At 40.0% G+C, this 21,465-nt stretch overlaps 1 protein-coding gene and 1 long non-coding RNA gene across 4 annotated transcripts in view; one reads left to right on the forward strand and one right to left on the reverse strand.

Moving 5' to 3' along the window:
• The window catches only part of TET2 (tet methylcytosine dioxygenase 2), a 188,574-nt gene that overhangs the window by 93,904 nt on the left and 73,205 nt on the right, over positions 1–21,465 (reverse strand). The gene's annotated exons all lie outside the window — the stretch shown is intronic.
• LOC142499473 (uncharacterized) overlaps positions 12,943–21,465 on the forward strand; it is a 38,436-nt gene continuing 29,913 nt past the window's right edge. The window contains exon 1 of the long non-coding RNA XR_012802683.1: positions 12,943–13,173. This is a non-coding gene — a long non-coding RNA (uncharacterized LOC142499473). The remainder of the gene's footprint in view (positions 13,174–21,465) is intronic.

Below are 21,465 nucleotides of genomic sequence, written 5' to 3' on the forward strand. Positions count from 1 at the left end.
AAAACCTGAAATATATCAGGACATATTTTTTTTAATTTTTTATATATATATAAATATATATATATATATATATATATATATATATATATCATAATTCATTTACAAACAAGCATAGACACAGTTGCTTACTGCATTGTACTCAATTACTCTGCGCTATCCCAACTGAACTAACACGGTTATTTCTACTTAATTCATAACTATTTCAGCAAAGGGTAGAAGCTCCAGTCCTCTCCTGCAGCAAAGAGATCATCTAGACTCAGCTATAGGCCATCTGCTGCTGTCTGAATGCACAGCTTCTGTAACGCAAACACTTCATGATCCCATGTCACTGTTCAGCAGCAGATCCAGCCCGGGATTTATATTACTCCAGCCTTTACGTTCTGATCTCACTTAGGCAACACCCATAATGTCATTTCCCCTCCTCCTCCTCCTCCTCCTCCTCACTGCAGAAGCAAGGCAAGTGATGTGATTGTATCTAACAACCATTACTCTGCACATACATATATACTGATCTCAATGAAAACAAGTATAAAATGCACCGAAATACACATCTTTTTTTTTTTTTTTTTTTTTTTTTTATGTATTCAAGCACAATGCACTTTTCAGTTACATTTACAAAACAAGAGTAAGACACAGGTATTAATAATAAGTGGTATTTGTCATGAAAACATATTGTGCAACCCTAAAAATAAATGGATATTTAAATTATAATAAGTAATCCAGCTCTAAGCATGGAAATGTGGCAGAAAAAGAAACAGAGAGACCCTCAGTTACTATTCCAATTCACACTATTCCTAAAATAATTTATTTGGAAAGAGATTAAGATATATATATATATATATCTTAATAAAAAAAACAGGACTTAAAAAAGTTAAGGAGAAATTAACTAAAGGCAATAAAAAGAATACAATATAATTAAAACTACTATACATACATTCCTTTGAAGTTAGGGGATAAAACAATTTAAAGTTCAAATTTGACACACAATTCAAAAACTATTAACAAAACATGCCATGCAGATCAACACCTTAAATGCAAAAAGTGGCTTGCAATACGTTTAAAAGAAACATGTTGCAGGCCCCTTCAGACGTAAATAGAGGCTCCGCAGTTCATCTTGTCAAAATATGAAAGACACTGTAAAATGTCATGTGCAGACTATTACTATATCTCACATGCTTAACTTTTGTAACTTCAAAAAGGGCCTTCGTGTATGGCGTGAACTTAACCCTGTATTCTTTCATCATTGGCAATGAGCAACTACACAGAGGGTGTTTGTATTTTTTGACTACACATAACCAGTTTAGTTTGTCCCTGATAAATAAGTGGTTATAATGACTGACTGGGCGACACCCAAAGATTAAAAACGCACTTATACATTCATTTTTTTTAACATTTTTTAAAAAGGCTTCAGTCAGCTACTTTTAATCTATTAAATATATAACTAGCATTAGTTCAATGCTGTCCTTCATGAAACTGCACTTTTAAAAACACTCTAGCTCAGGGGGTAGCCAACTCCAGTCCTCAAGAGCTACCAACAGGTCAGGTTTTCTGGATATCCCAGCTTCAGCACAGGTGGCTCAATCAGTGGCCCAGTCTTCGACTGAACAACCCGTGCTGAAGCAGGGATAGCCTGAAAACCTGACCTGTTGGTAGCTATTGAAGAGCATTTTATTGAAGACCAGCTATTGAAGTGTTGGCCACCCCTGATCTAGCTATGCTAGACCTGGTCTAACTACAATTCCCCAGCACCAAGTTCAATGGTCCTCCTGTCTCCGCAAACCTGAGCGTACCTCAGTGCTACACACAACCACTCATATAACACTCTCACTTTCTACAGTGGTAAGGATGAATACACATGGTATGTTTATATGTAATTATTATTACACTTCCAGAACATTTCTATGCCCTTTAGTGATCTCCACCTGCTATTCAGGGCTGAGAGGGCAGTTGACAATATTTCTAATAAAGAGGGGCGTGTGGGGAGGAACGACGATGGAAACACTGTGTGGCTTCTAGTAGCCAGCCACTTTTTTTTTATTGTTTCACTAGTTCCGGGTGTCGTCGTCCTCATTTCACACATACAGCAATTAACCAATGCTAGCACAAAAGGTGCAGGCTTGTTGCAGGAATTAATTTTCCATGGCATTTTATGCTGGCTGCAACACAGCTCACTGCTCCATACTGAACAGGAACCTTTAAATCGTCTAAATGACAGATCTTCAGAAATAAAAACAAAACATGTTGCTCTGTTATGGGAGAGGTACTGGTTTTTACTGACTGCTCCCTGTTGTAGGGAGAGAGAGAGAAGCTTAGCAACTTTTAGTGTTTTGTAACAACAGAATGGGTTTGTTGCTGCATTCTCTTGTCAGAGAACTAGAAACAAACAGTCAGTGCTGGCACATAGAATATATAGGGCTTTATTCTATATGGTCCAAAGTGGCCGCTGCGGATGTTTTCAATCTTCCGGATGAAAATTGGAATAAAACGGCCACTTCCGACAATATAGAATAACCCCCTTCCGGGTAGCTATGAAGCATTTTTTTATGCATTAAAATAGCATTTCAAAATGCCCTAACTGAACACCCAAGTATTATGGTACTTGTGTAAACTTTCCCCCACTTTGCATAATACTTCTCTGGCATTACTTGACCCACTACTTTTTTTCTTTTATAGAAAGTGTCTTCTTCTGCTTTTTATGCTTCTAATGAACTCCAGTACCAGGTTTAAGCCGTTTTCTTATGTGATTTTTCATCAATCATATGAAAATAATAAAGAATGGCACAGTACATTTATAAACTGCATGATGTATTTAGTGTGCATTTGAGCAGACAAAATATCAAACAATGGCACCTCAGAACTTGACTTGTGACACACGCACGCGCACACACGCAGAAACAAGCAAAGTCCCAGGGAAGGGAACACTAGCACTGTCCACTCCCAATAGCACTGTCCTCTCCCAATAGCACTGTCCATTCCCAATTGCACTGTCCACTCCCAATAGCACTGTCCACTCCCAATAGCACTGTCCTCTCCCAATAGCACTGTCCATTCCCAATAGCACTGTCCACTCCCAATAGCACTGTCCACTCCCAATAGCACTGTCCACTCCCAATAGCACTGTCCACTCCCAATAGCACTGTCCACTCCCAATAGCACTGTCCACGCTCTTCTTACATTAATACAGTGGATTCAAACCATTAAAACTTTCTTAAGTATAGTATAATGCTATTTGCTATATTTGAGGGATTATATTGGCGTGGGTCAAGCAGTTTTTTTGTTTGTTTTTAAATATAGGGCCGACATGTATGTAACGAGCCCTTTCACCGCAGAGCTTACAATCTAATTTGAATTGCCTGAGGCACAGGAAAATAATGTATTTTGCCCAGGGTCACAAGGCGCTCTGACACTGACAATCTACTTTCAAGGGCAGTATTCTATTCTAGAACAAGATACAAGAAACTGAAGCCAATATTTAAAATATATATATATATATATATCACATTTTAAAGAATTAGAATAATTGACCTCATAATAAGAGGTTTCCTTCAACGCAGTTAGTGCTTAACTCAAAGTATAACACTTTCAGCAAACATACCATATTCTCAGCCATTCAGAAGGTTTTTATGTGAATAGGTATGGTTGTGTATCTGTTTATACAAAGTTAAGATACTGCCAAATGGGCACAGTATCACCGGCTTGGCAAAACCCCCTTGCTCAAGAATTGAGTCATTATTACAGCACTTGGGCTCTGGGCCAGTGGAGGCAGAGCGTGTCTGAGTTGCTCATTAAAGGGAAAAGTGCCAGAGTCTCTCTCAATGTCATGACACTGCATACATAGCCGCGGTCAGAGAAATCTATACTGGGCCTGCTGGTTATGCCTAACTCTCCCAAAGAAGGCAAAGACCATGCCAACAGGATGTGCATTATAACCCTACATCTGTGCCCTCTTTGATACATCAAAGTCTCCCAGCTGCAAAAGTGGGACACAACTGGAGCAAAAAAAAAAAACACCACATTTATCAAAGAAAAAAAAATCACAATGGAAACAGGAACTTTGCCCTGATACATTAAATGCAGTTTTTTTGCTCCAGTTTTGCAGGCGGGGGAGACTTTGATACATCAGCCCCATAATATTTTGGACTGTGCAGGGATCCAAAGTCTAAACATTACACAGCCACGGACGTCTCTTGATTTGCAATTTACAATGTGCCGTTGCTGCAGGAAGGAGAAGTTACAATTTTAAACAACATCATAAACATGAAATATTTCTACGTGAAGGCCACCACATCGTGCACGTTTACAATGCGTACAACTTTCTAAAACAGAAATCAGCAGCAGCTATTCGACTAAAGAATAGACGTGTTTAAAATAAATATATATATATATATATATATATAAAACTTGTGTATAGAATATCACTCGGTTCCCCAGGAATAGTATGAAATCATAACTGGTACGAAAGTAAATATGAATATAGTTAAAAGACACAGTGAGAACATGAAGGCTTTTTAAGACTTCTGTTTAACGGATCTGTGGGTTATTTCTCTACTGTAGGATGATGCTGAAGCTGGCGTTGGGATCGCTGCTTTCCAAGTTCAGATAGGGACACAGAAAACCGCTCGTCACTAATGGTGCTGTGATGAATGAACTAAGGAGTTATCAGCGTGTAGTTCGGAAGGCTGCACATACATCAGTCCAAGCCATTTACGTGACAGGTACTAAAAATAGCTCTCTGCTATCACGTATATACCCCCCTGCAGAAGAACATGCTCTCATTTTAACACACTCCTTCCCAATATCCAGACTATTTCTTCTTTGTAGCTTCAGCAGCACTGTCCACCCCAAAAGGGAAGGCGCTTGTACTGTGTAATAGAGATAAAAGGGCATATAAAATAAGAAGAATGCGTTAGTAACACTGCAACATTTCTCACGTAGAATGATGAAATGGCCGTTATTCTGCAAAACATGGGTTGGCTAAATCAAGCTCTTATAAAGCACCACATTCTTCAATCATTACAATGTTGATTAAGGAAAGGCTCAGATTATATATATATATATATATAATTTTTTTTTACTAATCGAACTATAGAATGAGCGTTCCCAGAGGAAGTAGTGAGGACACATTCACTAAGGGAATGTCAGATGAAACTGGATAAGTTAAGGACAGAAATGCACATATAGGAGGAATCAGTATGGATATATATTAGTTTTTATAAAAAATAACTGGGTGAAAGAACCATCACAACAGTCCTTTAGCTGTAGGGTTTTTTAAATCATTTAGATTTGTTTAAGGACAGCACAATTGTCTCTGTATGAAATAGCTGCTGAACATGCTGATAAACTTAATGGGCAGGAATGGAATCCAACCCTGTCTTAACCAACAGTCCCTTTTCAATCAAATGTAATGTTTTGTTCAAAGAAGAAATCTCCTTTTATAAGTACTGTTTTCAACCTGGCTTCATGTCACCATGAAATGTTAATCAATCACCGTTTTCAAGTCTCAGGCCATTCAGATTCTCAACAGCCTCTGGGAACAGAGAACCGGACAAGGACTAAACTAGAATACCATGATCATATAGAAATAGTCCGATATGGATACAAGACACCAATACATTATAAAGTGCAGTATGGTGTAGCTGTATGACACTAAAGGCAGGTCTTGGCATTTTGTTCTAATCTAACAGAAGTTATTACTGCAAAGTACTTACTATAAAGCAGCCCACTAAATAGACTAATAGTCTCACCTAATATTGTTTTCGTTCTACATTTTGGGAATGCTAAGAGACCATCTAACTCTGGACTGCAAAAGACCAGATAACTCTGGCACTGCTTTTGTGTCTCTTGGTTGCTGTATTCCTAAAGCCCACACTGGTGAATGACCCAGAATGACCAATCTGCTCCAGTTTTGAGTGCAGCATAAAAGATGGCCTTAACCTCTTGTGCCAACTCGCTTCTTTCACCTACAGAATGAAATAAGTGATTGTAAAATACCATTACATTTAAAATGGGATGGAGATTGAAAGATGTATCTCAGGTTACTCATTGTCTACTCTATATAGGCTGCCGTCGAGAAGCACTATGGAGGTTCAAGGTTCCCTGTATACCCGCTCTGGCCTGTTGACATGTTTATGGCCCCTTCTGCCAACTACTCCAACTCCTTTCCCATGTGATGACTAGACTAACTTGCTTGGACAAGCAAAGATAGGCAAAGGCAAATACAGTGGTGGCAGGTGCAGAAATAGCAGGAGGAAAGTATACATGATAAGTATTTCTATGGGTGGGAATGGGAATGAAGTATTGAGGTAGTGTTGACGCATCACATTGCATTATTGGATGCAATAATGTCTGCTACATCTGTAGTGGCAAAATGGATTCAGCCCACAGCTGTTCCGTGCTACACGGACTTCAAGACATTGATTAGTGTCCGCTCCTCGGAAAGATGTCACAAAAGCGTGACTCTCCAAGGTGTCTAAACCCGGTAAGCAGCTAAAAAAACAACATACTTAGGCCTTATAGTAATGAGACGGCATGTTGCTTGAGTGCTCTACAGGTATATCTCTGGTTGTGGATTATAGTGATTATCAAGTCACCATAGCTGAGATGGAGAAATATTCCAACCTCTTCACATATAAAATTCAAACTGATTGAATCAGAAATTATACTTCAACAATTAATTGATACTTTTATACAGAATCCTACCAGTAGCTTCCAATATAAATTGAAAGACCTCCTGAGGGAAGGTTCACAACATGGGTATATTGATAAGCAAGAGGGCTCTTTGTTGTATTAACCAGTGTGGTACTTTACCATAGGTTCATAAACATGGGGAGAGAGAGATCAATTGTTTTGGCTTCTGATTCCATCACAGAAGCACACTACAGTATGCATTTTTGGACGTAGAGCTAATGTATGTCTTGTTATTACAGTCATGTTTGTAGGTCACAGTATAGATCGTGAACCTTATAAGAGATGTGAAGTCCCACATTCTTTTGTTTCCATTGATTTATGTTCATGATATAATAATATCCAACATGCTGAACAATTGAATGGATTCTGGGCAGATAGAAGTTTAGATAAAATATTTAGAATTTGTTTTGCAACGTAATGGCCTCTTCTTGTGAAAATGTATTTTCGGTAGCATTGGACTTAGATTTTATTGATAATATCCAGAACGCAAGTAGATTTATTAAATTTTTGGCAAGACGTGATGATGATGTATTAATTATCTGGGTTCGGATAATAATGTTCAGTTTATAACAGGAATTAGTAATAATGTCAATATGTCCAATCTTGGTAGTGACATGGCAGACTTAATATAAACCTTTGTCTGTGCTAATATTATTGGAACAAAAACATATGAAAAGGGGAACTCTTGTAATTCCCCTTTACATTTGTATAGCTCATATTTGGGAGATTAAAAATATCTAACCCTACGATACAATTTTTAGGGTTACACAGAGGGGATCGTAGATCATTTCAGTGAGATCCTTTTTTGATCTACAAATTAAGAGGCAGTGATTTGCAAAGGTTTTAATTATAGAGCAGATTTGATGCACTTTTTTATTACTTAGTTTTAATTGCTTACTACATTATGAACATGGTGTGTTTAGACTCCTTGGGGGGGGGGGGGGGGCACCTATTTATGTCCCCAAGGAGCCGATACTCATTAATGCCTTGAAGAAGCGCATCCAGTGGGACACAGCTGTCAGATGAATCAGCATTGCCAGTGTTATATTCTTTGCTGTTTCACTCTCATACATGGCGTGGCGTTGCCATCAATAACGGTGACTTATATCACTTTGGCAGAGCAGAAAAGAAGGACAATAACCTCCAGTTCAGAGACCAAACTTAAAGGATCAGCATAAAAATTCTTATATTTGTGTGTGAAAATCAAATACCATGTTGTATAACTTGTTAAATGAATGACTACCATTAGCAGTGTGTGTGTGTGTGTTAGACAAACACACACACACACACACACACACACACACACACACACACACACACACACACACTCTTCAGAGGATTACCAATGCTTTTTTATTTTTTAAAGCATTAGCACAGGTTCTTAAAATATCAGACATTGCACCAAACTTGTGGAAGGGAGAACACCAGTTTAATTAATGGCTAAGTATAGTCTTTAGCGCGATAAGGAATGTGCTTTTGTTGTAGGTCATTAAACACTGAGGGCTTATTTATCAGCCAGGGCTATTCTCCCAAGATGCTTTCTGGTCCTGGAAGATGTGTTCAGTAATAGCATCGCTTAGTAAAGATGGGACTGAATATGTTAAAGCATATTTGGTTGTATCCCTTCAGCATACAAGCACACCCCTGTAGGAGATGTAATGATTGTTCTAATTATTGTGCAATTCATTGTTCAAACCACCCCACCTGTGGAAATAAATGAGATTTGGAATCCCAATACACCATGAGGGTTGTACTTGGCATAGCTTTTGCATTTTGGACGGTGGGAGGTTAATCTCTGTCTGCCTTGGGATGGTGTAATGAAAAAGGTGCTCATATTGCTTGTTGGCAGCTACGCACATTAATGTCATATTTCACAAAGGTAGAGAAATATGGGTGTGTCTTGTTTAACTTGCTAAGCTGGATTTTCTCTGGTTCAGGTGACCAACCCCTTGACAGGGTTTGTGCACTATTGTTCCTTGTTGCAGAAATATTAACATGTACGGACAGCAATGCATTCTCCGATAACTCACAACAGGCAGGTCATCCTGGCCTCAGTAATTAATTAAATACCCCCCAAAAAATCACAAATTAAAATGTCATTTGACTTGTGAAGAGAGGTTGAATGTGAAATTCAAAATAGCTAGTTTGGCAGAGGAAGGGGGTGACAGATATCCAAGACACCTTCAAGATCTGAAGGAGGGTGCTCAATGAATGTAAGACCTTTAGTGAAAGAATAAGGAGCCTGAACACAGCAGAAGATCACATCCACTGCAGAGCAATCGGAAGGGTTAAGATGAAGTCATACCTGTATCTCCCCAGCCATTTCATATTTATACTTTTTGGCTAAATTTGGGTCAATATAATGTGCTTGCTGTTGAAAGGGTCTGTCAGATGTTGCTGTGCAAAGAAGGGCTGTCTGCATCCCAGTCAGGAGAAACCCAGCACTCAAGACCACCGTTTCTACACTTCCCATAACCAATGCAGGCTTATCTCAAGTTGCTTTCACAATTCATTTACTCCAAGAGAAGAAGGTGTGACGATGAAGGAGTGTCAATAAACTGATGATAAAAGTTCAAGCATTTATTTTTAAATGCAAATTTAAAATATATATATATATTTATATATTTATTTAAAACAAAAAAAAAACATTGTGTAGCTTTAAAGTGGCAATCCTTCCCCCCCCCCCCCTCCCCCCAACTACTTAAACCGGGCGGTAATTAGAGCATCCAACTGAGTTATATAAATTGTACCTTGGGACATTCATGATCACAGCCATTTCTAAGAAGCGCTCAACAATATTTTTTAGTATAATTATCCCATGTAGGATTTCTCAAAGAAATCTATCTTAAAAAATAAATAAAAATATATCAGACCATGCTAGAGACATAAATTAAAATATATATATTTTAGAGCTTTATCACAAAATTCTGCCAATGTTTTGAAAGTGCTCCTGGCCTTTAATCATAAACCAAGAACACCTTTTTCTAAATATGAACAAATATACACACACACACACACACACACACACACACACACACACACACACACACACACACACACACACACACACACACACACACACACACACACACACACACACACACACACACACACACACACACACACACACCCATTCATATACAGCTCTGTCCCATTATAAAGCGGTGCTTGGGGTCCAAAGAATCACATCGCGTTATAAGAATCACAACCCTCAGGGGTTCCGCGGCCGCTGGAGGGGGAGAGCTGGGATAACTCTTCCAGCTGTCCCCGGCCCGGCGGCGCAGCGGCACCCCCACGCAGGAGTGACCCAGCATCAGCTCTCTCCCTGCGTCTGCCGTCAGCTTCCGGCTGACAGGGAGAGAGAGGAAAATCGGCGCGAGAGCCAGCATGGTAGGAAGATCTGCATGGAAATTGGGAGTCACATATATATATAAATCACGTTATAAGCGGATTTGCGTTGTAACGGATCTCGTTATAACGGGGTTGAGCTGTGTGTGTGTGTGTGTATATATATATATATATAAATGTAAATACAACTGTATGCTCATCTGCATGTCTTAGGCAGGTCTGCAACCCCGCCTTTCACCATTATCACCCAGCACACAGCACTTCCACTGCAGCAAGGGATTCTGGGAAATGACATGCAAATGAGCACACAGTGCCACTTTTTGCTTCAAAAAACATTTTTAACATGGTTCCCTATAGGCTTAAGCTTGCTGCATGGTCACAGCTTTGAGCACAGCCAGGGTTAAGGTGCATACCCAGAAAACCACCCACAGACAGCTGTTTCGACCTTAATGGGTCTCATCAGTGTGGGGTTGATTAACTGGGTATGCAAAGAAGCTAAAGGATGGGCCAACCATAATACTGAGTTAAGGTATGGTGAGTAAAAAAAGTGACAAAAACCCTCCACAGCAAAGCAAATATGCAAATGTAAATACAACTGTATATATATCTATACACACACATTATATATATATATATATATATATATATATATATATATATATATATATATATACTGTATATATATATATATATATATATAAAAAAGAAACGTGTGTTCTTCTGAACTTCTAAAGCAGCACTGCAAGTTACTACTCTACAAATGCCACGAGCAGCTGTTATGTAGCACTTCCAACAGGAAATATTAAAAAAATAACTTCACAAAAATATGACCATTCCCATAATTTATGGTGGTCTCTCAGTGCCTGGCATATTAATGGGCATCCAGATTAAGAAGTTTATTCTATATCCACCAAAGCAGCCGATAGGGCCAGTTTCAGACAAAATACCCTTTTGAAGTCAATGGAGAATTTAGTGTGAAAACAGCCCGATTGGCTGCTTCAGAGTATATAGAATAAGCCTCTAAATCACTTCAGTTACTGGTCTTCGGTTAATGGCCTGAGGTTTTGACTGGACATTGAAAGAGATTCAAATGACTTAGATGATTTCTCCTCTATACTATGGATTGTAACATTCAAAAGGCTTATCGCTTACACTCATCCAATAGTTACATATAGTTACATAGTAGATGAGATTGAAAAAAGACATATGTCCATCAAGTTCAACCTATCGTATTCTCTTGACGTGTGGAACTTCTCCTCAATAGCCTCCCCTTTATGCTAACCTGGATTTCACTCCTAGGTTGCTTACTGGTATATTGTGAATTAGGGACTTGTACAAAGCATCTTCCCCGTTTTTTTTATTTTCATGATAATTGTAGTGTACCCAACAATGTCTCATCAATATTTACAATTGAGGCATTTTGTCTCCTCACCCGACCTAAAATGTACTTCAGCCACCATCTAATTTTGAAGTTCTCTATTCCAGAGAATGTACAATAAAGGACAATATCCCTCTTTTGTCATTTTCAATAGCCACATGATGAGGAAGCAAAATTGTCCTTCATGAAACAGTGGAAAGACGACCTAGGGGACTCAACTGGATGTTGACTACTGTGAGATATCTTTGAAAGAACGGCAAAGTCCTTCATACTGTATGCTCTGCGATGAGAGCAACCAACATTACACTTTTGCAAAGATGGTACCTCGCTTCTTCCCGACTAGATATATCCCCATGCTTCCTCCCCTGCCCGAATGTTGGAAAGAGTGCAGCCTTAGAGGCACGATGATACACAAACGGTTGACTTAGAACCCAAGCATCAAAAGGAATACTATCGCGGTTACACTTTGTTACATTATTTAATAACCCAATCCCCAACACACTAACACGCTAGGGTCAAGGTCTGGCATCCATGGAGTGTATACAGATGTAGCCAACGCTAATGCAACCGGTGGTGCGCTGTAGCAGGAGTAGCGGCCTTCATCCTGAATCAGTCGCGCGTGAGAACGGGACGATCATGCTATTCACCTGCGGAGTGCACCACAGGTTGCAAGAACGTTGGCTACATCTGTATGTCTGAATATACATGTTCTTCCCTATAGGGAGATCTGCTTATACAATTCAATGTGTTTAAGATCGTTCTACATTGCTTCCCTATGTAATCTGTCAGCAATTGTTGATGTAATAGCTGCTTCTCCCCTCCTCCCTCCCCCTATTTTTGCTTTCTGTACCTTCATACCCACCACTCCTATTTTATCTGAACAAACAGTGTCAAAGGACATGCAAGGAGTTGTGCAATGCTGTTGCTTCCAATGCTTCCTACTGTCCCAGTTCGACCCTGTAACACATGCGCAATCTTTACATCCTACAAATCCTATGACCAGTGTTCCCAAGCAGCTCAACTACTTCATCTCTCTGCAACCAGTGTAGGAAAAAAAAAAAATAGAAGCAAACAAACACTCTTGGTTAACGATTACTGAAGAATGAATACCTTCAGTGTTTTTGGAGGTCTGCAAAACATTGTTCTGCAACACTTTGCAGGGCCTCTTAGGAGAAAAAGAGGGTAATATTGTATATTGAACAACTGGCTAAATGCCAATATTTAGAAGAAAGAAAATAATTCTTATGTCAAAGTCCCTCGGAAAAAATATATGCCTGCGCTGATACGTGTATTGACTGCGAGCATTCGCTAGGATCTCATATTGTACACGACGGTCTGATTTATTAGTTTCTATTTTAGGCATGTTGTGTAAAATATTTCTCTGACAGATATACCCATCGTCCCAAAATCCCGCCAGCATAACGACGTGTCTCCCGCTTCCTATCCACCGATGGGAGGGGGGTCAATGCTGCCCTTTGTATCCTCGCTCCTCTACAAGTGCCCAGCGCCTGTGACATTTAAGAGGATTGTTAGATGCCACACCCACTGATTTCCCCTTCGAACCTCTGGGAGCGTGTTTGTAAACACTGTAGCCATGTGCGCGTTACCACGTGCGGAGGCGTCACACTGACCTAGAACTTCTATTTGTGGAGTCACCTCTGGCACCAATAATAATGCAGCGACGCCAGAGCTCTTTAACTCTCTCTCTCATTCACTCTTCCTGCAGAGCAGCTCGAAGAGAGTCCGCAGTCGCTTTACAGGTAAGGTTGAAACTCATCGGTATAAACAGGAAGGGCTGTCCTTGTCATTAAGGCATTGGCCTCTCTTTTAGGGACCTGGTTCAACACGCATCTGTGTCTAACTCTGGGTAAGTCCCTTTTTTCTCCCGATGACTCTGATATTAAATATCAAACAGTTTGTGCCAGGGGACACTGTACCTGTACTATCTAGTGTGCAATGCAAAGTGGTGTCACATCAGTGGGGTCATTTAGGGATTCACTGCCCGTGCGCTGGATTTATGGGCTGCGGACGCTTTTCATACACGTCAACGACTGCGCTGTGCGTTTCCATTTCTGCAACTCTGAGCTACAAGAGCAGCAACAACAGAAAAATACAATGCGGTTGGCACGTGGTGTAAATGCTAATTGTGATTGGGCAATCACCTGCTGCCAAGCAATATGTTTCATTTTAAAGTAATTGTTTGAGCTCTAGGTCCTGTCAAATCGTTACCGAACTGCCACAGAAGGTTTTTTGGTGTGTGTGTGTGTGTTTTCCCGGGGTTGGGGAGGAGGGATTTACAACTAAACTTGCCAACTTATTCATTTATTACTCCGCTATCTATAATATTCCTTAACTGTAACTAAAGCCTTTCAAATAGCTGCAGATTAGCAGCGAGGGCAAATAAGGTGAGAGAAGGCAGCATCACTCGTGTAACTCAGGGCAAACTGTAGTTGGGAATCTCCTTCGGCGCTGCTGCTGCTGCTGACACTTTCAAATACACAAGTTAAAGCATCACCAATAGCCGCTGAGCTTAGCACTTCCTAGGCAATTGAAGCAGTGGCAGCCTGACAAATCTAAAAACTGCACAGTTCAGACCCAGGCCACACACACACAAAAAAAAAAAAAAGGAGTGGGGGAGACGAGAGGCTGTAGCCTTTAACCATTTCAGTTCTGGGTGGGAGAAGGAAATGCATGTATTTGAGGTTCTTACAGGATACTGTTGCCCAGAAGTGATAAAAGACACGCATGTGACATTTGCCACTTATGTAGTACAGCTTTGAATATTTGAATACGTTATCATACAGAATCAGCGCATCTACATATAGGGAAATGTCATACAGCCTGCAAAGGATGTGCCCATTTCTACTTTGTATTATTTCCTTGTGCTTCCTCGCCCCACCTAGGTATTCATTTCACTTTTATAGATCAGAAATCCATACAGCATTATGCTTCCTGGCAACCAAATGATGTCTGTGGAAACAGCCAGAAACACAAGAGATATTGCTACAACACATCCCAAAAACAAGGAAGGTTACACTCTCAAAGCACTTCAGTCTAGAGCTAAATGTGCTATGTTTACAGACTTTAAAGGTTTCTATGCAACATACTTTGACGTCATAGCCAAAGATATTTATGGCTTATCTTTAAACAGCGTGGTTTTCTATTACAAGAACGTACAGCTAGTGCCACAACAGCTCTGCCTGTTTGTGAGGCTGCGGAGAGTCTATATTTGGCTCACCAGAGATGACCTCGCTTTAAGCCACGGTGCTCAATATCGCTCAGCCGGTCGTAGAAAGAGATTAAAGCTGAATTTGCCCATGGGATAACCTGACCAGTCAACGCCGTAATTCACAATGGATGGCAATGGCGAGCGCAAACTTGTTCTGCAAGGCCAGGTACGTCTGCTTAGCAGTCGCTTCTGGAAACCCTGCACCCAGGGATGGTTACGTAACTGTCCCTGAGAATTCTGGGTTACCGTTTTGTAAACAGTGCAGCCATGTGCGCGTAGAGCCCACGTGTGCCCGGCAACACATCAAATTAACCCTTCCTCCAAACAGCCGCTTAAGAGACTCACTGTGCAATAAATCGGTGATTACAACCGTGGTCTTCTGGAAGCCTTTGATCCACCTCCGATATCGCAAACAAGCTAATGCAGGAGTTTTTGATACCATTAGATAAAAGCCTACCTGAGGAAACCTAAGGACAAAAATCTCTTCTATTTTAACATATTTATTTTACATTTCCACTTTCTTTTCCCCTCTTTAAGTAATAAAGATATATAGTATCTTTGCAGGCAGCTATTCTAGACACTGTTCATATTCAGTTCATTTCTTAACCGGGAATCACACCACGATGCTGTGACCTGCAGAAGGTTCCACCTGATAAGTTTCCGTCCCAGTAAGATTAGACTGTTCACCATCCTATCATCTCCTCCACTCTCGCTGACTTGTTCTGGGGTCAGTGACACACTACTGTTGTAAGCAGTTTCCTTATGAATGTCGTTTTCTCCGATCGCTGACCTCACTTTACATTTGCCTTGCAACGGCAAAGTTCATAAACAAACAGTACACGCATGTGATAAGCACTAAATTGCAGCACATGTATTGTACTTGAAAACAAAAGCTACCAGCCTCCATCTGGGGCTTATTCTGTAAGGTGTGATTAGCAGAGATGACGTGCTATCGCAGAAAGGCCCCATTAAAGTCTCTGTAATGTATCTTTCCTTGTGTTTGGTCTCGTTTATAACCTTAAATGTTTTCTTCTTTTTCCTTTTTTGTGAATGTGAAGTGCTTTGAGTCTCATTGGGAGAAAAGCGCTATATAAATAAAGTTATTATTATCATCAAGGCAAAATCGGTGCAATTCCAGAGCAAAAAACTGCACTGGAGCAATGTCCCCCCCCCCCCCCACCCCCTCCCAGGATTGCACCATTTTTGTTTGATACATATGCTCCTAAAAAAATTAATGATTGGTCCTCGGTACTAATGTTCATAATTATGTGTATAAAAAAAAAAGCAGTGCATCCAATATTTTCCTTCTCCGACAAAACTAATGTTAATAGGTATAAAGATACACATACCCATTTTGTCTGTGTTTCATGTCTAAACACTTCTTTCTTTCCCCCCCCCCCCCCCCCGGCGAGGTCACGTTTGATTATTATTTTTACTCTCCGTGTTTTAATTTTATTATTGTAAAAATGAGTGTTACAGTGTTAACATTGAAAACAAATTGTGTTTAGCAAGGCACTTTGATTAGTTTCCCTACTCTCTATCTGGACTGCTTTAAAAAGTGAACTGCAATACTGTAGGAAATGATGGCAATTTTGATTTGTTTTAACCTGAAGTGCTAAATGATCAGTCTGTGGTGTTTTTTTGGGGGGCCTAAAGATGTCACTCGTGTTACTGTCTCCGGAGCAAAGTTAAAAAAAAAAAATCAAAATGCCACGGGGCGGGGGTCCCATTTGTCTGCATGGGACCTCGGAGAGATTTCCCACTCAGGACTTTGTGGGTTCCCCCGGCATCGGGAAGATTGTCTGGCACACCTGCTTAACCCTATCTGGGTAATGGAGGCAGAAGGAAAGAGTGTTATTATCTCCACAGACCTTAAAACAAAAGGATACCATTTCAAAAGTCGTGACCATAGCCACAGGCACGATCTAATTTAAACAGGGACCAACGTATTGGTAATGATAGTTACTACTGTGACGGCTTGGACTATTTTGTTAGTGGGTGAGCACTGTGACATCACAAGTTAGGGTCTGGACCTGACTCATGGTTTAGGGCATGTCTCTCGCATGCGTAGCTTAGCATTACCCAGGCAAGCGCTCTGTCAACCTCATGCAAAGAATCTGTAGCCTGGCGAATGGATAGTCTGCTACATCAGGACACCATAACAATCCAGCTCTTCGAAGTGGCACAAGATACGATAGCAACGGCAGACTGGCTGCTGATTAGCACAGGGGCCAAGCAAAGAAACACAGCTCCTAAAGCGCAGTCACTTATCATTGAACACAGATGGACTAGCGTGGTCATTCATAGGAGCTATCAAAACTAATGATCTTCAAACCTCCTCCATATTCTACCTAATAAACACTATGGCCCAGATCCACAAAAGGGTGCAAAACGTTAACCTGCCCCTGCTCCCATTCATACAAAAGGGAGTAAAAGCGTGCAAAAAACTTAGCCCCCTTGTGTGGATCTAGGCCTTTATACTGTACAAGTAAGAACCACTATGGTAAAGAACCTTCAAAAACATTAAAAACACACCAGACAGTAATCTAACCTCCAAACACCCACATTATAGTTAATGTCTTATCATAAAACAGGCAGCATTATACAGCTCAGTGGAATGTACTGTAAATAAACACTTCAAATGTGAACATGGTGGGTGCTTTAAATCCCCCCTCCCCCCCATCTATATACATACCATAGATATGTTTAACACAAGACAGATAGCTAGATCTTTAAAGTTGCAGTACCACTTGCAAGCATTTTTCGGATACAGTCCGTGAAAACTGCATTCCATAATCTTTAGCTGTTAGTGCTGTCCCTTCTAAACGAGGCTGACAATTGAAGGTGCAATACTAAAGCGAAAAAGGACTTTGATGTTTTCTAAGGCAAACGCATTCAAATTCCTAGTGGGAGTTTCATTGGATTTCTAGAACGCCTCCCTCAAATAAAGAAATAAGGAAACTGAAACATGCGATTAAGTAATGTACTTAATGGGAATAAATATGTATATTTCTCTATCGTCCTTCTTTTGACAGGACACACGATGGGTGGTAGGACAGTCTTTGCCAAAGTGTTTCAAAAAGACTCCTCCCACCAGAGATCCCCAGTTATGTTTTTCCGATCTGCGTGTGTCAATGTTTCTCTCAACAGGACGAAACCAATTGGAAAAGGCCCAATGGTAAAAAAAAAAGAGGCGCATTTGCATTGTTTAGATGTGGTTAGAACCGTATCTCATTACCTTCTTAAATCTCAGATTTATAAGACTTTAGAGCGGTTGTTTGTACTGTTCTCCGGTAACAGAAATGGCTGCCCTGCCTCTCTCTTCCATTGCTAGAAGGATCAAGCTATGTATACAAGAGGCCTATAAGCTTAATCACCTGGATTGTCCATTAGTGATTAAGACTCCTTCTACTAGGGCCATAGCTACTTCATGGGCCAATAAGGCCATTGCCTTAACAGAAGACATATGTAAGGCTGCTACATGGTCTTCAGAGAATACAATCATTAGACACTATAAAATAGAGGTGTCGGCCTCTCAAGAGGCTAGGTTTGGAAGAAAGGTTTTACAAGCCATAATTCCAGACGTTTCCCACCCTTACATTGGTACTGCTTTGGTACATCCCCATCGTGTGTATGGTCATGGCAAGGACGAACAAGAAAAGTATACCTTTCTTACCGTTATTTATATTTGTTTTTCCTTCCATAACCGTGCACAATTTTTCCCGTCCCAAAAGAGCCATTTTTTTTATTATGATTTGAGAACACTATTTGCTCTCTATAATGTAATAGAGGTTAAGGAAAGTCCTGGCAGGTTAGCTAAACATATGACTGGAGATCTCTGGTGGGAGGAGCCCTTTTAGACGCTTTGGCAAAAACGGTCCTATAAGTAGTAAGGACATAAACCTGCATCTTGTGTACTGTTATGGAAGGACTCTGAGAAATATAAATAACGGAAATGTATACTTTTTTCATTTCATGACACAAAAATGGATTACATTTTTGGAATCCATGAACAACAAAACTATAATTCCGGTAAGGCAGAGAAGAGACTTCTGGATATAACACTCCAATGTATATTTACCAACATGATAGCAGCTCTAATGATGCACAATCCCAGGAAATGGAGAAATAGCACTTTAGGATTAATAGAGCATATAACTCTGAAATGCACGCTCTCCAGGGAACAGCCTTGTTTTAACGTAACACATTTGTACACAAAAATCCAAATAAAAGATTAAAACACTGAAAATACATTTATACAACGTGAGATCCAATCGTTAATCTTTCATTCCAGCTAACTACACAAATAAGAGAGAAATGTCTCTCTTATGGAGAAATGAAACTCACATGTAGGCAGTGTTACGTTCTGGAACACTGACACCAGTGTGTGTCAACATATTTTACAGATCGATTGGATAGTGGGTTATTCCCCAGACAACGCCCCTCAAACAAAAACTTTATTTAAGTAACACAGAAAAAAAATGTACGCTGTTTAATTAATCTCATTGTGAATATGTAGTTCAAAATAAAAATATACACACTTGAAGTATAACAGTTTACTTTAAATGGCCTGCTTTTTGTCATAGTCCAAACTGTTTACAAAAAGTAACCAACGCTAGCTACACAGCCATGATTTGACAAGCTTGACATGTCACTTGTGAGGAATGATTAACCTGCCTATACTTTGTTGCTGATGTGATGGTGTCCAAGAAAGCACGGACAGAATGTACCTTTGTCCCCTAATACATCTACACATTTACTAGCACCGATTACCAGAAAGACATTTGCAGCCACGCAACCTGCTGACAATGCAAATTGGGAGACCATCATCTTCCGATTTGAAAGGTGATCAGGCATAGATGTTTGAGTTACCGTGTGCAGCTATATTTGAGTTACAATACCTGCTCTGACAGCTAAATGTGATACTCCCCACTGTTTGAACACCTGCATTATACTCCAGTTGAAGATCTTCTCAGCCCTCAACAACTTCAACACTGTATTCAAACTCATATAGTGCAGTATTGGATGATTCAACCTTTTAACAGCTTTGAACTTTCTCAATAGGTAATACCATCCCGTTCTTACAACATAGTAATGCATGACTGGAACTTCAATGTTACTGCATGTCTGTATTAAATGTTGATTATTGACAAGCAATGATGTTATAAGCAATGATGTTATAATAGTCCACTGGCTGTGTGGTTTTTGTGTGATCGTAGGCCATGATACAAGATTGGAATATTGTATAGCTGACAAAAAAGAATTAGTGGTTATGTTACGCAGAGTTGTTTCCAAGGATAACCACCAACATTCCTAGAAACCTGGCAACTCGCTTCTACCAATGTCAAGGCTCGGTAGTATACTTGGCTACGTACATAGAAGCTTTGCCTACATTTACGCTAATGTAACTTCTTTGTCGCTGCAAAATAATCAAATGTAGCTGGAAATGGTTAATAATGGTTTATTAGGATCAAATAAAAACAATCTTAATTTTAAAAACAAAGTAATTTCACAGCACGCTCCAACAGCATATCAATGTCGGAATCACTCATTTGTCTTAATTGCTGGATGGCAAAACTTCCTATAAACCGTTACCTCTGATCTTCACAAAGACACACACGATAGCAGAGAAGTAGGTATAAAAACACGCTTTTGTGCTAGGAAAAAGATACGATTAGATATGAAAAGGCTGAGTGTTGCACACTAAGCGTTGCTGATGGAACGCGCTCTGCTTTTGCGAGGATTGTTTCCGACACATCTGTAGAACTCATCTGTTACCTAATGCAACCCCAATGCCGACAAAGGACCTTGAAAGTCTCCGTCATAACAAGCCCTGTGCCGGCGCATGTTCCTTGTTCTTTAAACAATGTTGACATGCCAGAGTCTAATACCATGCGCACTGGATCAAAACAGTTCCAGTGCCCTGGCTACGTGCCAGAAACCAGCCAAACTCGGTGCCAAGGTTGTACGTCATAAAAGAAAAAAAATCGAAAAATGTACTACTAATGTCAACAATCTTGCAGCTCTTTGAATTCAAATAATGGTATTTAGAGCTAATATTGTGATAGCCTTGTTTGCAAAAACTTCAGCAAGGGCGTTGTCAACGTAGCACAAAAAAACACCATTGGGTAGTTTTAAACATTGCTGAACTGCCTTAGCATTCTATACTGTAGCTCTCAGCTGCAAAGCGTGAGTAAAAACGTGTTAAATAAGCGCTTATGTTTTCCTTTTTCTGATGCAACAGCTGAAACCAAACTATCAGCCTTTTGATTCAAGGCATCAAATTGACCTTGAGTGGGGGGAAAAAAGTAGTCAGCTGAATGTGCATTCATTCTGAATTTAATCCAGATTCAATAGTACTGTACAAACTTTGCTACATAGTTAATGTCGCAGAATGTATCACATGTGATGTCAACTGTTACTTTCTCGGAAGTAAACTGAATATAGTTTTAGTCTCTCATGTTTCGAATGAGCAATCCCTAACGCCTCCAAAAGACAATGTCAACACAATGTAACAAATTTACAAGCACCCATCTCCGGCCATATTTTATGAAATAAATGTAGTGATGACTGAAAATGATTATGTATCTTTTCTACACATTAGCAAAACTGTTATCATCCCACTATTGCTTCACAGCGTGTTATCAGTCCCTACAAGGGTAAGGGGCTGATTCTATATGATTTGAAGTGGCCTGTGGGTCTGCTTTCGGACGAAAATCACTTCAATGGGGAATTTAGTCCAAAATGTCCCAATCGTTATATAGAATCAGCCCCTAAGAAGGTAAAGATAACGACACTCAAACATGAATAACTCCTTGTTGAG

Source organism: Ascaphus truei, chromosome 1 (genome assembly GCF_040206685.1).
Source record: "Ascaphus truei isolate aAscTru1 chromosome 1, aAscTru1.hap1, whole genome shotgun sequence".
In the NCBI taxonomy this organism is placed as follows: Eukaryota; Metazoa; Chordata; class Amphibia; order Anura; family Ascaphidae; genus Ascaphus; species Ascaphus truei.